The sequence below is a fragment of the Narcine bancroftii genome, chromosome 1 (assembly GCF_036971445.1).
Source record: "Narcine bancroftii isolate sNarBan1 chromosome 1, sNarBan1.hap1, whole genome shotgun sequence".
NCBI lineage: Eukaryota > Metazoa > Chordata > Chondrichthyes > Torpediniformes > Narcinidae > Narcine > Narcine bancroftii.
In genome coordinates, this window is record NC_091469.1 from 52,507,330 (window position 1) to 52,528,651 (window position 21,322).

Consider the following 21,322-nt stretch of genomic DNA (forward strand, 5'->3'; position numbering starts at 1 on the left):
CACTACCGACTTGCCTAGGGTACAGGAAAGATTGCAGGCCAAGCTGAACCCAGCTTTACACCACACCATTATTTGCAGGTAATTCTGCAACTTTGGAGGGGGGGGGGTTCCACCTCCAGCGATGATGTCGCAAGTGACGGATTACATACAGCGCCCTGACAGCCAACTGACTACACAGTGACATTTAACAACTGTCAAAGCTTTAGATATTATGACCTTCATAAACACAGAATCACAACCAGATTAATTTGTCAAATGTTTATTATTGAAAAGTTAACGACATCCGTACACTTAACAAAAAAAATATACTTTTTTGTGTAATTTTTTGATGGAAGCTTTTCTAAATACTGATCAATAGTTCACCTTGGACCTCCTCACTCAGAAAGAGTGGCCAGTTAGTGAGTGAGCAGCATCGGCTGCTTGGATCCAGTGGCCAAACGAGGCAGAAGGCCAGACATCAGGGTCAAATGGGGTCCAGCGTGAGAGACTATGGCTCCAGCCAGAGTGGCCACTTCTTCATGGTGGTGCTCAGGGAAAATCACAGTGGACCAGCCCCCCATTTCCTGCAAGAAGGACGCCACTGCTGCCATGTCGTCAGTGCCCAGGATCATCCACTGTTCCTCGGCAGAACAGTTCCTAACGTGGGTCTGCTCCCCTGCCCCACTCCCCTCACATTGGGCCCACTACCCCTCATGCCACCCAGTCACCCTGTCCCATTCCCTCATGCTCCCCATTCCCTCATGCCACCTGTTCCTTCACGCCACCCACTCCCTCAGGTAACGCGATTATTCAAAGAGGAAGTTGTGGCTGTTTTTGGGGGACTTAAAGCATGGAGGGGAAGCTCAATTTGTGCTTGGATAGCATGGGAAGGGGCTCAGGCAGCGGGGCATGTGTTGTCAGGCATCGGGGTGGGGGCTGTGAGAGTGGGGCAGGCGATGGGCTGTCAGAGCACAGACTCTTAAAGCAGGCTCAGGCAGTGGACTCAGGCAGCAGAGTGGGGGGCAGTCAAGCATCGGGGCAGGGGCTGTCAGAGTGCAGTTGGCCGTGCAGTGAAATTTACCTGCCAGACTGACAAGCACACAGGCAGTAACATCACTAATCGTACCTGGTTGTCATTTCACACCACGATTGGTGAGCAGAGTTGAGAGCCTGGTTGAAATTGACTCACCCTGCCTGGTTATTTCTTTGCATACTGCACGATTCCTGTGATTTGACCCTCCAAGTTGGAGGGTTAACTCTCATGTACTCTACAATGTGAAACCAAGTACCATTAGAAGGTACTTCTGCATCTGCAGCTGAAAGTTTAGCATTTTGTTTCAATTGTAACTATGTTGTAACAATTCCAAGTATAGGAATGTACAATTCAACTTTTGCTTTAATTGTGTTTTTTTAAGAAAGCAATGTTCAGTCCTTATTTTCTTCAGGAGCTTTGTACAAGCAATCTAATTGAAAAGCTTGATCTTGTTTTCTCCTTCAGGATTTCTTTAATAGTCTTGCCAGCATGTGCAGGGGAACAAATAAATGTCTTAAAGTAATTGCAGAATCCATCATTTTGATTGTGAGAAAGCTACTGAGTCACCAGAAATTGACTTCCTTGGCTGTGCCTGAAACCCTTGGCAAATGTTGCAAATTTAGCAAAATGACACAAAGTATACACAGCAAGTGTATCAGTTAATGATAACGACTTTTGCCTTGATAACAATGTGGAGAGCACTTGAGAGAATCATCCTACTATTTCAGCAGACTTTTAAGTTGAGAGATAATGGTACCAGGAGTTTTTTTTAAATATATATTTCAGCCACCAGGTCAACATTGAGTACTATGAGGTGAGTCAGAACAGACACTGTAAACTGGATACTGTAAACCCCTTCTCTGCTGTTCCAACCAAGTGTCAAAGGCATTCAGAACAAAGATGGCAAGATTATAGAGGGTAAAATGATGGACATTTGCCACATGGTATTTAGTCAGAATTTTGACACATGGTAGGCTAATCCAGAAAGTTAGAATACAAGGATCCAAAGTAGTCACAAAATTGGCTTGATAATAGGGAGTCAGAAGTTGGTACTGGAAGGCTGCTTTTCTGATTGGAAACCTGTGACTAGTAGTATACTGCAGGGATATCAACTTGATCCTTTATTATCTGTCATAGATATTAATAATTTAGAAGAGATTGAAGGGGACATGATTAATACTGCATCTGGCAACAAAATTAGTGTTACAGTGGACAGTGAAGAGAGTTGTCTGAGATTATAACAGAATCTACATCAACTGGGAAAGTGATCAAAGTACTGGCAGATGGAAGTCATCTCAGAAGATTGTGAAATGGGAACACAGGGAGAGAGGGTCCTCCAGTGGGCAAGATATTGAGTATAAAAGTTGGTGATTGGTGTAGAGGTTAGCACAAGATCTTTACAGCGCCAGCGATCGAGACCGGGGTTTGAATCCCATGCTGTCTGTAAGGAGTGTGTATGTTCTCCCCGCGTCTGCATGAGTTTTCTTTGCCCGTTACTGTGCTGTATATTTAAATTTTAAAAAAGTAATATCATTGTGCACCTGTTTAAGTCATTAGTGAGACTGCATTGGAAGTGATGTGTGCAGTTCTGGTTTCCCAGCTGTGAAAAGCATGTCATTAAGTTGGACAGGGTGTAGAATAGATTGAGTAGGAATGTTACGAGACTATGGGGGTTTCAGTTCTAGGGAGAGGCTGGATATTCCTTCTCTGGAGTGTAGGAAGCTAATAGGTGACATTTTGGGGGTTTATAAATTCATGAAGGACATGGATAAAGTGAATGCTCATGTTTCTTTATTCCAGGATAGGTCATTAGAGAACCAGAAAGCATAGGTTTAAGGCAAGTGGGAAGAGATTCAAGAGGGACCTAAGGGCAAAGTTTTCACTCAGAGACTTTCTGGAATGAATTGCCAAAGAATGCAATAGAAATAGGTATAATTTCAAAAGAAATTTGGAGAGTTATGTGGACAGGAAGGTAGAGAAGGATATGGGCATATGGGATAAGCCCAGAATGCCAACTTGTTTGGAATAAATGAGTTGGGCCAAAGAGCCTGTCCCATACTGAATGTTTTGATGATTCTATGATCTTACCTCTACCATTTTCTCTGGCATCTCATTCCATATACACAATATGTACTGACAATAACCACACCAGCAGTGCGAGTATAAGAGAGCTTTTTTCTTTCTTTTCTTTGGCTTGGCTTTGCGGACGAAGATTTATGGAGGGGTAATGACCACGTCAGCTGCAGGCTCGTTTGTGGCTGACAAGTATGATGCGGGACAGGCAGACACGGTTGCAGCGGTTGCAAGGGAAGATTGGTTGGTTGGGGTTGGGTGTTGGGTTTTTCCTCCTTTGTCTTTTGTCAGTGAGGTGGGCTCTGCGGTCTTCTTCAAAGGAGGTTGCTGCCCGCCGAACTGTGAGGCGACAAGATGCACGGTTTGAGGCGATATCAGCCCACTGGCGGTGGTCAATGTGGCAGGCACCAAGAGATTTCTTTAGGCAGTCCTTGTACCTCTTCTTTGGTGCACCTCTGTCTCGGTGGTCAGTGGAGAGCTCGCCATATAACACGATCTTGGGAAGGCGATGGTCCTCCATTCTGGAGACGTGACCTACCCAGCGCAGTTAGATCTTCAGCAGCGTGGATTCGATGCTGTCGGCCTCTGCCATCTTGAGTACTTCGATGTTGGTGATGAAGTCGCTCCAATGAATGTTGAGGATGGAGCGGAGACAACGCTGGTGGAAGCGTTCTAGGAGCCGTAGGTGATGCCGGTAGAGGACCTATGATTCGGAGCCGAACAGGAGTGTGGGTATGACAACGGCTCTGTATACGCTTATCTTTGTGAGGTTTTTCAGTTGGTTGTTTTTCCAGACTTTTTTGTGTAGTCTTCCAAAGGCGCTATTTGCCTTGGCGAGTCTGTTGTCTATCTCGTTGTCTATCCTTGCATCTGATGAAATGGTGCAGCCATTTATTAAAGAGAGCTTTAATAAACTAATATGTACACTAAGAGGTCTTGTCTCTCTGCAAGAGGAACCTGGAAGGCTAGACTGTAACTCTGGACTGCTTCATATACAAGGTCACCGGATGACCCTTGGTGACCTAGTGGTATCATCACATTCACTCACTCTTAAAAAAATTATTTCCCCTCCACCGCCCCACCGCCACCCCACCCCCCCCCCCACCCCCCCCACCCCCCCCCCCCCACCCCCCCCCTCCCCATCCTCCTTCCCTTGTTTGTAAGTTCATAAGTCCAAAATTTTTCGTGGCTTCCTTTGCCTTCTGGACCTCCTCGGCAGTGGTATAGGGGTGGGGAGTGCGGTCTGCCTTTCAGCCTTTCATGGTGGAGGTGTGGGAGTGGGAAGTACTAAATGGCCATGTGGCCGTGTGGTCTGGAGATTCTCTTGTATGGGATTAGGTCCTGTCATCAAGTCCAGTGTGGTGATATTTTGTGGGGTGAGCGTACCCAGGCTCCTGATTTCCAGGGTGGGTGGTATAGTCCTCTGGGGTGACTTGATGGACGACTGTTCTAGTGATTGCTGCTGCGCTTCTTGTTGATCCATAGATGGGTTGGAGGCATTTTACAACAGTGGCTGCTGATACATCAGAACACGGGATTGCGAAGGGGAAATGAGAATATTCATCTATTACGTTTAGGAAATAGACATTTTTATTATTGAATGGGAGCGGGCCTTTAAAATCGAGGCTGAGGTGCTCAAAAAGATTGGTACCTTTTATCAGGGTGGCTTTGTCTGACTGGTAAAATTGCGGTTTGCATTCCGCACAGATGGGGCAGTTCCTATTCACTGACCTCACTTCTTCCACCAAAAATGGAAGGTTTTGGGTTTTAATGAAGTGAAATAGTCTAGCGACCTCCGGGTGACCCAGCTCATTGTGCAAGCTCTGCAACTGGGATGTGTGGTTAAGGATGGAACAAGTGCCTTTGGACAGCGCGTCCGGGGGCTCATTGAGTCTTCCCACGGTGGTATAGAATGCCGAAGTTAATTGTAGACAATTCTATCCACCAGCACAGGATTTTGTCATTCTTAATTCTCCCCCTGTTCTGGTTATCGAACATAAAAGCCACAGACCGTTGGTCCGTGACGAGGGTGAAGTGTTTTCACGCCAGATAATGTCGCCAGTGCCTTACTGCTTCCACAATGGCTAGGGCCTCCTTCTCTACTGCTGAGAGTCTTACCTCTGACCCCTGTAGGGTTCGCGAGAAAAAGGCCACTGGTCGTCCATCTTGGTTTAGGGTGGCTTCCAGAGCCACATCAGATGCATCCGTTTCTACTTGAAATGGGATCAACTCATCTATGGACTGCATGGTAGCTTTAGCGATATGGTCCCTAATGTCTCTGAATGCTCTAGTGGCTGCTGGGCACAATGAGAAAACTGAGGCTTTTATAAATGAGTGGGCCCTGTCAGTGTAGTTGGGGACCCATTGGGTGTAGTAAGCGAACAGTCCCAAACACCTTCTTAGTGCTTTCAGCGTGTGTGGCACTGGGAGGTCTAAGAGAGGGTGTATACGGCTGGGTCTGGGCTGATTTCCCCATTCTGCACTATGTAGCCCAGGATTGGCAACTTCCTTGCGTTAAGGCGCATTTGTCCTTGTTGTATGTTAGGTTCATTTCCTCGGTTGACTGGAAGAAGTGTTTTAAATTCATGTCATGATCCTCCTGACTATGGCCACAGATTGTCACGTTGTCTAAGTAGGGGAACACCACTTTCAGTTGGAACTCATCTACTATTTGGTCCATTTTTCTCTGAAACAGGGACACTGAAGGGGAGTTGCAGAAATTGATACAGCCTGCCGTCTGCCTCAAATGCCGTGTAAATGTGATCGATGTCTCTAATGGGCAGTTGGTGGTATGCTGCCTTCAGGTCTATGGTGAAGATCACCTTATACTGCGCAATGTTGTTGACCATGTCTGCTATGTGTGGCAGGGGGTAGGCATCTAGTTGTATAAATTTGTTGATTGTCTGGCTGTAATCCACTACCATACAAAGTTTTTCTCCTGACTTTACTACAACCACCTGGGCTCTCCAGGAGCTGGTGCTCTGCTCTATGATGTCCTCCTGTAGTAGCCTGTGGACCTCTGTCCTAATGAAGGCTCTGTCCCTCGGGCTTTACCTCCTGCTCTTTGTGGCTATTGATGTGCATTCTGGGGTCAGGTGTGTGAACAGTGGAGGGGGTTCTATGTTCAGGACAGACAGGCTGCAGTGTTGTTTCTTCGTAAGGCGTAGTGGGGGGTGAGGCCATTGTGCACTATTGTAATGCTTTCTAACTGGCACTGAAAATCTAACCCCAATAATACCGGGGCACAGAGGCTGCTGGCTGCTAACAGTATCTGGTGCTCACTCGGGCGTGTGGGATGGCCAAGACGGTTTACTAACCCCTAGTCAATAAAACTTTCAGTCCTTCCACTATCTATTAAGCAATTTACCCTCACATCATTAATTTTGATGCACACAGAGGCATCAGATAAATTGTGTGAACTCGACTGATTCATGCATAGGGAAGCATGTCTGGCATGTCTTTCGTGTCTTTTCATCCAATAGTACTCGGCGTCATATTAATCTCCTGAAGACTGTGTCCTCTGCTTTGTAGCATTTGTCCAAGATGGCCGACTGCACATGGCATTCTTCTTCTGTTTGTCTGTGGAGAAAGAAGAGCTTTCCTCCCTCTCATTAGCATGAGAATGGGCCTTGGTTGTTGACTTGGGGCTTCTGCAGACTTTTGCATATTGTCCACGTTTTCCACAGTTGGAAGAGACATTTTCTCTGGCAGGGCAGAGGGCTCTGGGGTGCTTTCTTTGTCCACAGTAACAACTCTTGGGACCCTCAAGGTGCTGCTGCTGCTGTGAATTCCTGTGAGGCAGCATAATTTTCTTTTCGTGGGGCTAGAGAGTCCAGCAGTGTGACGTTTGTCCCAGCCCCAGGGTCCTGTGAGTACTCCTTCAATTCTTTCCTGGTGCTCTCTAAAGCTTCTGCAATAATCTCTGCCTCATCTAGCCCCACCATTCCTTTCTCCAGCAATCGATGTCTCGTCTCAGTGGACCGTATGCCCACAACAATTCTATCCCTAATAAGGTCCTCCGCATACTCCTGAGCTGACGCTGCTTTAAAGTTGCAGCCTCTTGCCAGGTCTTTCACAGAGAGTATAAAGTCTCTGGCAGACTCCCCTACTTGTTGTGACCTGGTCATGAACCTGTACTGGGAGTGGATTTCGCTATGCCCCTTTCTGTAATACCTCTGTAAAATGCTCATTGCCTCTTGGTAGGACCTGGCATCCTGTATAAGGGAGTAAGGGTGGTCTCCCAGCTGTGCTAAGAGCAGCATTAATAGCTCATTATCCGATGCCTCAGCACCCTCCACGTAATTTAGAAAGCGTCTCTGCCAGCTGCCGAAGTGCGTGCCGGCTCCGGGATTTCTGGGGTTGAGCTCCAGCCTGGCTGGTCGCAGCACATGGCTAAGCCGCAGTCTCTGGTCCCTTAGGTAATGTGGGGGAACCCCAGGGGTCGTTCCAGGTCTCCAAGTGATATCTGGGTCTAGGTGTAGCAAGGGCGGATCCTGGGGTACTGGGAGCTGCTGGTAGAGCCTCTGTGGGGCTTGTGTCTGCTGGGGGAGTAACCTGGGTGCTTGGGGCTGTTGGCTGAGTCTCTGGCTTTGGGATGTTTGCAGCAGGCTTTGGGGGATTCCAGCAGTAGCATCAGGTCTCCGTGGTACTGGGGAAACTGCTGCTGGGGGAGTGATGGTAGTGGTGTTTGCTTTCCCTGGCTCTGGAGTGGTCGGGAATTCTGCACATATGTGGTAATCGGGAGCACGACTTGTGGAGAACCTTCCACCCGCGCTTGTAGTGCCCCATTTCTGATCGCACCGGGGTTTAGAGTCAGCGGCACCTGTACCGGTGAACCCACGGGCAGCCAGGGCACCTGGCCGTTTCTTACCTGCCCAATTGTACTTCTGTGGTCTTCCCCGCATTCCACCACGATTCTAGTACAGCGGTCCCTTGCCATCTCTGTCCTTGGATGCACATGCGTGCTGGTTGTCCCCAGATTCCATTCCTCAAGAAGAGTCTCCAGGTGGTCAGGAATGTACGTTGGAGCAGAAGCAGCTTCCATCCTAGTAGCTCTCATATTAGTTCATTAAATTGTACTGACAATAACCTCAACAGCAGTACGAGTATAAGACAGCTTTAATAAACTAATATGTACACTAAGAGGTCTTGTATCTCTGCAAGTCGAACCTGGAAGGCTAGACTCTAGCTCTGGACTGCCTTATATTTAAGGTCACTGGGATGATCCCTGATGACCTAGTGGTGTAATTACATATCACCACACAACACTGCCTGAAGGATATGTTGGGTCCTCAGATCCCCTTTAAACCTTTCCCCTTGCATTTTAAAAATGCACTCAAATTTTAGACCCCTACCCTGAGCAAAAGATGACTATCTATCCCAAGTATGTCCCTCATAATCTCATAAATCTCCTTATGGTCTCCCCTCACCTTCCTTTCCTCCAGAGAATGGAGTCCAGCCAGTCACAACAACCTCTAAAGCCTCAGACCCACAATTTGAAGTCCCTGCTCTCTCAAATCTCAAACAATGTTCACCCAACCTCCACCATCACCAGTGCATCTCTCCCCATTGATAGTCCACCTTGAGAGGTTTTCACATTGTTGAGATATAGCTGGAGTCAAAAATAAACAATTAGGATTCAGAAAGTTGAAAGATAGGAATAACTGATTGAGAGCAGCTGAAGAAATGTTGATAAGAAGAAAAGAGAGCTAACAAGCTTAGGATTTTATGGTTAGCCTGGCAGTTAGTACAACACTATTACAGTTTGAATCTGGCACCATCTGTGGATACAGCTAATTTTCTTTTTTTTAGATATATCATTCAAATGATGGTTAGACAGTACTAAATATTCCAAATTTGGTTGTCAGCCTGAAATCCATAAAAGCAACACATTTTTTTCTAGGATGTCTCCCTATATCTGCACTGGGTGCTCCAGTTACCTCCCACCCTCCAAAAATGTACAGGGTTCATAGGTTAATTGATGCATTTCGGTGGCATGTGCTCATGGGCTGGAAGGGCCTGTTATCATGCTGTATCCCTAAAAAAAAGGCCAGTAAGAGGTCAAAATATTTTTAGGAATGGAGAGAGAATGAAGATATTCAGGTGGCTAGCCTGAAGGTGATTGCATTTGACCTTCTGCAGAAGGTACACCGCCTCCACGGGCTGTTTTCCTGAATTTGTTTTAAAGCTGAGAGTGACAAGGGCTGCAATTATCTGAGGAGATATGCTTGAAGATGATATTAAGTAAAGCTAAAGCTCATTTAGGATACAGTACTTACACTGAGTCTTTATCAGACATCCCATACTAACTGTAAAAGGCTTATGGAAAATGTTTCTCCCCCCACCCCCAGATATTGATAATGTTTACTGTTACTTTTAGGAAATAGCTTTCTCTAAATCCCAAGAGATACTCTTCAGTCATTTAAGATTAATTTAAAGCAGAGTTGATGTAAATTTAAAATCTTGTCGTGTAAAGTGCAACTAGCAGTCACTGATCCTAGAAAAAAATGTGTTGCTTTTATGGATTTCAGGCTGACAACCAAATTTGGAATATTTAGTACTGTCTAACCATCATTTGAATGATACATCTAAAAAAAAGAAAATTAGCTGTATCCACAGATTCTTATCATGGTGAATATCTAACACAAAGCAGGAGCTTGTGAAATCTATATTTAAAGCTGTTACCTGTCAAGAAAAAAAATCCTTTTGACAAGCAAGTCCATCTCAAGATAAATGAGATTGTGCATTTACATGTCCTGAGGACAGCCTGCTTTAGAACCTAATTCCCTTACACAGCTTTAAAATGGCTCTGTGGGCAAGCCAAGCTTCTGTTTGAATCGAATCTCTCCTCATTATAATTTGATGTGCTTAAACTATAGATTGGTTCCATTGAGAGATAGGTGCAGGTTGTTAGTAGACAAAAATATTTTAATTGATATCAGCTGTCTATTTTGAAATGGTAATCCATGTTATCAGCAAGAATTAAATTAGAATCATTGATGAATATGACCTGATTGTTCATGTTGAGCAGGAAAATACAAGGAATCAGTGGAGATAAACATATGTTGTCAAACAATAATAAAAAAAAAATACTTGTATTCCATATGTCAGAACAACCTGGCTGGAATGTCTACAATTGAAGGGAAGCTGAATAGGTCTCAAAATGGATTATTTCAGAACTGCATTTGTTTATTTCTGTGTAGTAGTTCCAAATTCTTTCACCATGTTAAATAAACCATTTTCAAAAATTGTAATAAAATATATTTCTATAATAATTTAATGTCTGACTTGTATGTGGATAAATATGCTTAGTTGGTGATAGATTATATATGGCTTTAATTTCCTTTGATAAAATAATATGGCTTATGACATGGTGGAATTAAGAATTGGGGTTTTTATTGCATAGTCATTAGAATTAGGCATAACTGGAGCTAGGTGAAAATTTTGCTTTTTAAGGGACAAGTTCCTAACATCGGGTCACTTGATTGGGCACATTGAGAAGTGACTGCAGGCTGTTCAAACTCCACAGTGTACTGCAGCTAACAAGAAGCATTTTTTGTCTTTGGCGTGTATCTGCTAAAATATTCATGCTCAGTGGTGGCTCAGTGGTGACGTGTTATTTCCAAGGATGTCATGAAGGGCATGGCTAGCTACTTAGGGTGGTATTTAGACCTCAGGATAGAAGGTAAAAAGCCTACTCTCACAGAAATTTCAGGGACAATCCCCAGTTTTCTGCTTACTACATATTATTAAATTACTGTTTTCACAATGAAATGATTTCACCTGCTTTGATTCCAGTGAAGAACATTGGCATTTTTGCCATTGGTTTCCCCTGGGTACAGGTATCCTTTGACTGCTTGTAGCTGCAAATCATTGGATCAGAAGTCAATTCACTGGAGTTTCCCTTTCTTATATTGATGGCATTTACCTGAGCATTGTTATATGGCGAACTGTCCACTGGCCACCGAGACAGAGATGCACCGAAGAAGAGGTACAAGGACTGCTAAAAGAAAGCTCTTGGTGCCTGCCACATTGACCATCGCCAGTGGGCTGATCTCGCCTCAAACCGTGCATCTTGGCGCCTCACAGTTCGGCGGGCAGCAACCTCCTTTGAAGAAGACCGCAGAGCCCACCTCACTGTTAAAAGACAAAGGAGGAAAAACCCAACACCCAACCCCAACCCACCAATTTTCCCCTGCAACCGCTGCAACCGTGTCTGCCTGTCCCGCATCGGACTTGTCAGCCACAAACGAGCCTGCAGCTGACGTGGACATTACCCCTCCGTAAATCTTCGTCCGCGAAGCCAAGCCAAAGAAAAAAAATTTAAATAGGGCTCAAAGAATTATTGAGGACCCTTTCCACACAGCACACAGTACCTTTGACTTACTACCATCAAGGAGGGCATTTAGGAGCATCAAAATCAGGCCAGTCATGCTGGGAAGTAACTTCTTACCTGAGGGAGAAGAACAAAGAGACCCAGAGACCAAGAGCCATGAGGCAGAGCCTTGAGAACAGTAAGAGGAAGAGGAAGATGGCCAGCATTATCTCACTTCTGTGAGATTGAATAACAGTATCCAGTGCAATTATTAAAATTATATATTTATGTTCATATGTGAATACTATGCACTGTGTATTGTGCTTGTATGTGTGCGCCCCATGGTCCTGGGTAAAGCTGTTTTGTCAGGTTAAATATGTACAGTCAGATGATAATAAAGCATGAACCTGAGTGCTCATAAGAACTTTCATAAACTCCTAGGTCTTTTCCATTCCCTCAATGCATGTGGTTGTGGATCTTCATGGTTAATTCCTTATTTCAATGAAGCCCACATGACTCCCGCATCCTGCAGGACATTTTCAGCATTGCCAGAGGGATACATGGAGGTACATGGATCTTACTATAGCCTTGGCTTATCATAGCTGTCCAAGCACATGAAATGAATGCGGATATAACATGAGGAAGACAGGTACGAGGGCCGTGCTAGAAAATGTTGTTTCTCTCAAGGTGAGATTTCATTGCCTGTATCAGTCAGGGCTAGCTTTGAAGAATACACCAAAGAGCACAGAGACTTCATTGTTTTCTGCCGCCTGCTGCATTACCTTGTCGATTGGTGTCAGCAGCCACTACCTGAGGGAGAAGAACAAAGAGACCCAGAGACCAAGAGCCATGAGGCAGAGCCTTGAGAACAGTAAGAGGAAGAGGAAGATGGCCAGCATTATCAACATTCATTGTCTCTTCTCCCAGCTGAGTACATGAGGCAGGTACTTGCCACAGGGGATACAAGGGATACAGTAACAGAGAGATGATTTTCAAAACAAACCTGCAAAATAAAATTCCACAGCACAAAACACACCCCAATCAACAAACATAAATTCTGCACATCAGCCTCTAGAGCATAGATGATGCCCTCGTTTCCTACGGTGTAGGTCCATCTGCACTGACAAAAACACTTCAATGAATGACTTCTAGACCCTAGAATATTACATTCTTTTATTTCTTGATGGGTACTGCTTGTTCAAACACATGTCACCTCTGCACAGAATGCTCTTTCCTTGGATCAGATTCATTTTTGCTTATCTAAATGTTCATTGATAAGTCTTTGCACTGTGGCTTAATATCAGAAGTGGTTAGTTAGCTTTGCAGCTACATTAGCTGAGATTATGCGAAGAACAAATTGATTACATTAATTTTCAACAGTCAGGGAGATCCACTGAGGGGTTATCTTCCAATGCTAATGAAGTCTGTCATCATTTAGCATGAGAACTCCCATTAATGTTCCAAATGAGTTTTCTATCTCTCTCACTCTCATCATGTTCGCATTCTGACAAACCTCCTGAAAACTTTCTCAGAGCCATGGGAGTCCCAATGGGTGTCTGGTGCCACAGGAAGTCTGCCTTTAGGACCTTACATGCTCCTGTGATTGTTCACAGCAAGAGTTGGAAGTTTTGTTTAATTGAGCTTGTCCTGTGAGAGTTAGGCATGTCCTGTTTCAACATTTCATTCTGAGGATAAATGGATTAATGCCAGTTCAAACTGAATTTTGTCCAATTTTCCCAATTTCTGGTTGGGGCAATTGGGCTGATTCAGCATTAAAAAACATTAAAAATTATGTGCAGTTCAATTTGTTGACAACTGTGTTTCCAGAATATTGTGGAAGGATGAGAAGACACTCAAATTCTCTTCCATATCTGGGCAATTTGGTGTGATGGCAGGTCCAACAGCAAAAATGGCTCTTTCATGGACTGTCAGTCTCCAGTGTGGCATCTAGTATCTACAGTTTTCTTTAGGATGACCATGATCACATCATTCTCATGATTTTCTTGGGTGTCCATTTGCAATAGCCCATTGTCTGGTTATTTATTGGAGAAGCAGTGTGCCTGCTCCCTGTCCTTTCCACTATTCTCAATGAAAAGTAACCTGATTCAGGCTCACTAGTTGAAGAGGGGAGTTACCATGGAGAATCATACAGAAAATCTTGATGTTCTAGGTATTGAGATATAACTCTTGGCTAGAACAGACCCTGTTAATTCAACTATGCATTCTAGGATGGAAAAGATTCACCTCTCAGAGCGAAGCCAACTTCATATCCCAATATGTCCTCTGTTATGGTCTTTTTACTTTCTCAAAATATGAGATAGAGTGGACAATTCAAATAGATCATTAAGGCTGATATTGGCCTCAACATCTATCTGTTTGTATAATTCTCAACTCCCCTATTGACCAACAATCTACTGTACTTGTCTCAGCAGTGAATGTGTTCAATGACAGCTTTCACAGCTTTCTGGGAGTAAAAATTCTAAAGCTTTGTAGCATTTGAGAGAAGAAATTCCTCATCTGACTTCAACATACAATTCCTTATTCTGAGAAGATTCTAGATTGCCTCGTGAGGAAAAATATCCTCTCAATATCTACACTATGAAACTCCCTCAGAGTGTTTATTTTAAGCAGATACCCTCTCATTCAACAAGTAGAGGCCCAACCTGCTCAAGTTCCTTCATAAACATGATGTTTAATGCATTACTCACCCATATCATTATTTCAACATTGTCCTGATGTCCATCCATATTTACTACTGACTTGACCACAACCCAAATAAATGAAGCTGCAATGATCCAGCTGTATTAATCACAAGAAAAATAAAGCTTAGCATCTGGAAGAAAATCATACCTGTGTTATTTAAAACCTTCAACCACTTATAGATTGAAATGATGTTCATAAGAGAAGACTCCGCTTATTCATTCAAAAGAGAAGGCATTATTTCTAAATTTAATGGCTGATTGATATTGATATCAACTCAACTTTCCTGTCTGATCTTCCTGGTACTTATCCCCCACCCCTCTCCCCATTAGACCAAACATCTATTTAGCTCAGCCTTAACTAAATTCAATGACTCCACATATCCCTGGGCACAGATTTGTAGTCTTCAGAGAGAATAAATTCATCTTCATCTCCATCTTATTCTGTGTCTCTTGTTAGAGGTACAAACAGGGTTAAACATTTAAAAATAAGATTGCAAGAGCTCAGACAATTATCTACACTCCCTCTGAGACCACATCTGGAGGTTTGTGTGTAAGACTGGTCTCTCTACCCATGGAAGTGCTGAGTATGTACTTGTGACTTCAGCAATCTTTCATCACACTCATTCCTCAGATGACAAATTGGTTATTTGTGGAGAAATTAAGTGGAAAATGTTCTCCTGAAATTTGAAGGGTGAGAGGTGATCTGATGAAAATCTATAATGTTCTTTTGAATTTTGTTTGGCTAAAATAGGAAAGGAATGATTTCCCCTGTCTCAAATTTATGTTCACCATCTCAAAAAAAGGGACCAGCCATTGAGGATATCCAAGTGGAGAAAAATCTCCAAACAAGAGGGTGGGGGATGTTCAATCACTGAATATAATCAAAACAGAAATAGATGGATTTTCAGATATCAAGTGACTCAAGGGACCTGAGGTTGTGCAGAAAGTAGCACTCAGGTAAAAGATCAACCATGATCTCATTGAATAACACTTCAGGCACAAGGGACTGAACGACCTACTCTTGCATCCAATTTCTCAAGTTCTTATCTTTTCCAGTCTTTTTTTTTAATCCCCAGTCTTCAGAACTTTTGCTGACTAATATGCAATGTTTATGGAAATTATATTTATTTGTTCCTCTTTTTACTTTTGATGAGTAATCCCTAATGTTAACACTGACAGGCAGCTTGCAGGATGCAATAACAACATCTCAGAATTAAAGATGTTGGTGTGATGCTTAAATGTATTCAGAATAATTTCCAGTTGCTGCCAGATTTCTTTCATATTTACATAATTTATTTGTGTACATGGACATATTTAATCTGATAATCAAAATTTGTCTGGTGATCTCTGGAAAATTTGACATTCTGCTATCAAATCTTATCCCAGGATAGCCAGCATTAAGCCTAACTTTTATTGTATCCATTGTGAACATTTTGGTTCCAGCATGGATGAACCCAATGTTCTGCATGAATAGATTACTTGTGTTTAACTGAAAGGAAAACAAGATTAGTTAGCTAATGAGTGAAAGAGATTAATTTTGGTTCTGCATATGATTAAACTTAGGTGGACCCTCAAATTAGTTTATATTATTTGAATAAAATTGCATAAATTCCCAGTAAAATGTTTATTTTTTCATAGAATTTGGCTTACTCTTTTAATTTAACGAGTTAACTAAACGATGGTGGCCTAGAAATGTGATCACACTGGCAAAAATGGACTCAACATCAGTATGATTAGGCACCGGTTTTCTTCACAGCATGGAACTTTGGCAGTCACCAGCCACAATCAAGTCAAGTCAAGTTCATTACCATTTTATTGTACAAATACAGCCCAACAAAACAGTGTTCTCCAATTCTGGTGCAAAACACACAGACACACAACTAGATGAACAAAATGCTGGCCCTGGCAGAAGACCACAAGTCCTGTTTTCTCTTCAGCCAAATTTTCCTCGAGCAGACGCCAGAGGACATCCAGCTGCTCCTCACCGATGAGGATTTCTCTGACCCACGCAAAGCTGCATCCCAGGCGGATGCCCTCTGGGGAACGAAGAGGGAGAACAATGCAGCCCTCAACCAGGTGGCATGACCCGGAATCAGCCAACCGCAAGCCACCCCCAAGACCAAGCCAGAGGAGAGCCAGTTGACCTGGTGTTTCTACCATCAGCACTGGGGAGCGCAAGACCGTAAGTGACGAAAACCCTGTGGGTTTCAGGGAAACGACCAGGCCAGCCACAGTTGATGGCTGCGACGGCTTGCTACGTGAACATGTTATGGAAAAATCCACCGGCTGATGCTTCCTGGTGGACACAGGGGCCGAGTTGAGCGTCCTACCCCCCACAGCCTTAGAAACTCGCACCCGATCTCGCGGTCCAACCCTGCCCAGATCCAGATCAGCAAGGAAACATTTCCACTGGAGGTTCATGTTAGCCTCAGTGGCCACCACGCTGTTGGGCGCCGATTTCCTAAGGGCTCGTAGTCTACTAGTCGACAGGAAGGGCAAGGGGCTGGTTAACGCTCACATGTTCTACTCCGTATGATTGGATACGGCAGACGCCTGCAAGCCGGAAATCGCCGCCATAGCCACCACCAGGGATGAGTTCTCCGACATCCTCCATGAGTTCCCCACCTTCTTAGAGCCACGCTTCGACACCATCCTGCGCCAGCATGGAGTCTTCCACTACATCACTATTTAACGCCCCTCCTACATGCTAGGCCAAGATGGCTGCTGCCTGAAAAGCTCCAGCAGGTGAAGGAAGAGTTTTCCAGATTAGAGGAGCTGGGAATCATCTGACGCTCAGACAGTGCCTGGGCATCACCACTCCACATGGTCCCAGAGTCATCTGGGGGCTGGAGGCCCTGCGAGGACTACCGTCAGCTGAACGTTGCAACCACTCCTAACAGGTACCCGGTTCTCCACATACAGGACTTCTCCTCCAACCTTCACGGTGCACGGATTTTCTCCAAAGTGGACCTCATGTGGGGATACCATCAGATCCCGGTGCACCCAGACGATGTGGGTAAGACGGCCATTATCACCTCCTTCAGCCTCTTTGAGTTCCTCTATATGCCGTTTGGCTTAAAGAATGTGGCCCAGACATTCCAGAGCCTCATGGACACAGTGGGAAAGGACCTGGACTTTGTGTTCATCTAGCTAAACGATATACTGATTGCCAGTCACAACCGCGAGGAGCACAAAGCCCACCTTCACAAGTTGTTTGGCCGGCTGGCAGATTTCGGCCTTACAGTCAATGCAGCCAAATGGCAGTTTGGCAAGGAGACCCTCCACTTCCTGGGGTATACCATTTCAGTGGCTGGGGCTACCCTGGCGCCAGAGAAGGTGGTGGGCGTCCAACATTTCCCCAAACCCTCCACCTTTAAAGGCCTGCAGGAGTTTGTGGGGATGGTGAACTTTTACCATTGGTTCATCCCTGGGGATGCCCCTACCATGCACCCATTGTTTGCGGTAATGGCCATCAAAGAAAAAACCTTATCCTGGCTGTAAGAGGCAGTGACAAAAGAGGCCCTTGCCAGTGCAAAGCTGCTGGTGCACCCACAGCCGGAGGTGCACATGGCACTCTCCGTGAACACCTCAGCTACAGCAGTCGGGGGGGGGGTCCTGGAACAATGACTTGATGGACAATGGCACCCACTCGCCTTTTTCAGTAAGCAGCTGTGACCGCCGGAGCTCAAATACAGTGCCTTCAACCGGGAGCTCCTGGCACTCTACTTGGCCATCCGCCATTTTCGTTACTTCCTGGAGGGCAGTACTTTCACAAGCCCCTCACCCAGGCACTGGCGATGGCCAAGGACCCGTGGACCGCCAGACAACAGCGTCACCTCTTGTATGTGTTGGAGTTCACTACTGACATCTGGCACAGGGCAGGCAAAGACAATGTGGTGGCGGATGCACGCTCGCACCTGACCATCAACGTGCTCGTCCCTGGGTTGGACTATGCACAACTAGCCCAGGCCCAGTGAACCGATGCAGAGACGCAAGCCCTGCGGACAGCCATCTCAGGCCTCGAACTCATGGTCCGAGCCACGAGATCGCCCGAGACTATCCCCATCAAGGAAGCCTCTGCGGAGACGTGCGCCATGACCCTGGTCAGCCAGTGGATCGCCCGGTTTGGGGTCCCAACACACATCACCAGCGACAGGGGTGTCCAGTTCACATCTGCTCTGTGGAACCAGATGGCGAAACTCCTGGGGATCAAGTTCCACCACACCACAGCCTACCATCTACAGTCCAATGGTTTGGTGGAGAGGTTCCAACAGCACCTTAAGTCCTCACTCATGGCTAGACTAACTGGCCCGGACTGGGCAGACGAACTATCCTGCGTCCTCCTCGGGATCAGGGCGGCATCCAAGGAGGACCTGAAAGCCTCAATGGCAGAGATGGTATACAGCACACCACTCTTCCTGCCTGGTGAGTTCTTTGGTCCAGAACCCGCCCAGGGACGTGAACCTGGTGGCGGACCACTGCAAGAGACTGGCTTTCCTGGCCCCCCCCCCACCCCCAGTGCGCCACGGCACTCGGCCGGCCCACCTCCCCAAGGAACTCGACTCTGCCCAATTCATGTTCGTTCGGAGAGGACCGCAGGCGGCACCGCTACACCACTCTTACGAATGTCCAAGCAAGGTCCTACACCAGTCCAGCGGAACCTTCACACTGGACGTTGGGGGAAGGGACGAACTTTTCACGGTGAATCGCCTAAAGGCAGCCCATCTGGACTCGTCACAGCTGGTGCAGTCGGCCAGGCCCAAGCAATGGGGCCACTTGCCCTAGCAGCGAGAAGCGTAGCCGGTTCTGGGGGGGGTTTGTGTGATGTCCCACCCGCTCAGGGCGAACCAACCCTGCTTGTAATGCCACGTGGCGGGGCAGCCCTGGTAATATGGCGCCATTGGGGGTTTCTTCCTCACTCAAACCTCCCACGTGGCGTGCGCTCCGGGCAGTGAGTGTGACTTCATCATTCACGTGGTGACTGAACCAATGCTGCCCTTAAAGGGGCACATGCCAAATTCAAATAAAACAGTCGTTAACGACCCTCAGCGTGGTGGCTGTGCTTCTTACACTGCTCACCCGCCACAAGCAGTTCTTCTGGTCAATCAGCATTCTCACTGCCTATGGAAAGAAGCTGTTTCTCATCCTGGTGGTGTTGACTCTGATACTTTTGTGTCTCTTTTCTGATAGGAGCACCTGAAAGATGCTGTGTGGAGGGTGGAAGGGGTCCTCAGTGATTTTGCACACCCTCTTCAGACAATGCTCCTGGTACAGTTGATCACGTTGATAGGGGGGAAGGAAACTCCTCTCTGCCACTCTTATGGTCCTGTGGATTGTCCTCCAATCTACTTCTCTGCAGCAACCGTACCACATTGTGATGCAGCTGGCCAGGACGCTTTCAATAGATTACCTGTTGAAGAATGACATGATGGTGGTTGGTATGAATCATACTTACAAATGAAATTCATTGTTTGGAATTTTTTTTTTTGGAATTCATTGTACCTTTGCAAAGCTTACTCAAACCACTAGCAGAAGAGGGACCGAGCAGGGCAGCCAATTTGACATTGCTTTTATTCTTTTGGTTGGAGTGGTGGAAAAGGAAAGAATCCAGAACTGAGATGGAATCAATAGATTAGGCATTAGCAATGAGAAAAGGTGACAATGGAGGTAAGCACTACAGAAGACTGAAAACTTGAGTAACCTTGCAGAGGTCATCAAGGTGAGGGAAGACATCAGCAAATCATATTTCCCAACAAGTGTACATGTATCACACTGAAATCTGAAAATTTGCACGCCTCCATTTAAAAAATCCTGACTACTAATCAAGTGCACAACCCACTTGCACACATTTATCACCATTCCTACAATCACATATTCTAAACTTGGTTAGCACATATTCTAAACTTTTAACTGTGGCAAGTACAGTAAACAGAGCATAGAAGCTGGTGAGTGTATTTTATTGGATGACGGATGTAATACGTGTCGAAAGAACCAAAGACTTGTTGATCCAAATCAAGGCTTTTATTAACTAAAAGACTGGAGCATATCACAACTCGGTCGACTAATCCAGAATAACCTGGTCTGGCTAGGAGCAATCCTTTAAGACCTGCCAGTAGGTGTGGCTACACTCTCAGCCAATCACAGTCATCCTACACTACAATCTGTACATATGTACATATACACATAGGTGATAGAATCTGTACTATCACAATGGACTGTCACACAAGAAAAAAAACAACAGACTGGCACTCTGGAGGAGAATAGGCTAATCTTTGAGATTAGTCCATACAATCCATACAGTTAATGCTATCAGTAATCATAAAATATTGAAGATGAGATTCGGGATTCAATTTATTGTCATGTAATGAAAGCTGTGTCATATTACACAAAATTGCTTTTGTCTGCTGTAAGGCAGACAGATTCGCCATCAGCACAAATTCCCTGAAGCAAATTACTGTCAGTCAGAGAAAGAGAAGCAAAAGAGAACTCCCACCCCCCCATCCCCGAGAGTACCAAGTGCCCGTGGATTCTCCCCAGCACTTCCAGAGCCTCCACAGTCCAGACCAAACCATCAGAAACCCGAGCTCCAGATCCGAACCTCTGATACGATTAGGAACCCATCTCACATTCAGGTTCTGATACCTGGTAACCCTTTAGCCAGCTTTGAGCCAGGCTCCACCAATCTGCAACCAAGTGTGAGTCCTTTGACTGCCATCTCCAGCAGCCCAGAGCTTCGGTGGGTTTCTCACCTTTGAGTCACCAGCAGCCTGTGGGGTTCCTTCAGCCACAGAACCCCTCGCTGGTCCACCACTGTGGTCGCCATCCAGATGGGGGTGGTCTCCTCATTTTCTGGTGCCCTGCACCAGTCCTACGGTTCCCCGGAGTTTGTAACTACTCGTGGCTGCTGTCAATCATAGGCGCCACTAACTTGGGCCTAGATTCAACGGTTGCCCGATTTTAAATAAAACTACCAGTGGCTCTTTTAACAGGCTGATTGAATCCTGTATGGAGCTGATGGCAGTTAGACTGGGTGGACGGAACCCACGGGAGCACTGTGTCTCCTCTCCCTGCGTCTGGACCAGCTGCAGTGCTACTGTTTACAGCTTATGAGAATGTGCTTATAACTCAACTTTGTCCTAACATCCTGATTTCTCTTACCCCACATTCTAATTTACAAGACATAGTTAGTGTAAATATAATCCTATTCTCCTTCCACAGTCC

The 21,322-nt window shown here is 45.5% G+C and overlaps 1 long non-coding RNA gene across 1 annotated transcript in view; it reads left to right on the forward strand.

The window, feature by feature from the left end:
• The first annotated feature begins 1,732 nt into the window (after positions 1-1,732).
• Positions 1,733-21,322, forward strand: part of LOC138736545 (uncharacterized) — an 85,288-nt gene continuing 65,698 nt past the window's right edge. Inside the window, exon 1 of the long non-coding RNA XR_011340396.1 lies at positions 1,733-1,826. This is a non-coding gene — a long non-coding RNA (uncharacterized lncRNA). The remainder of the gene's footprint in view (positions 1,827-21,322) is intronic.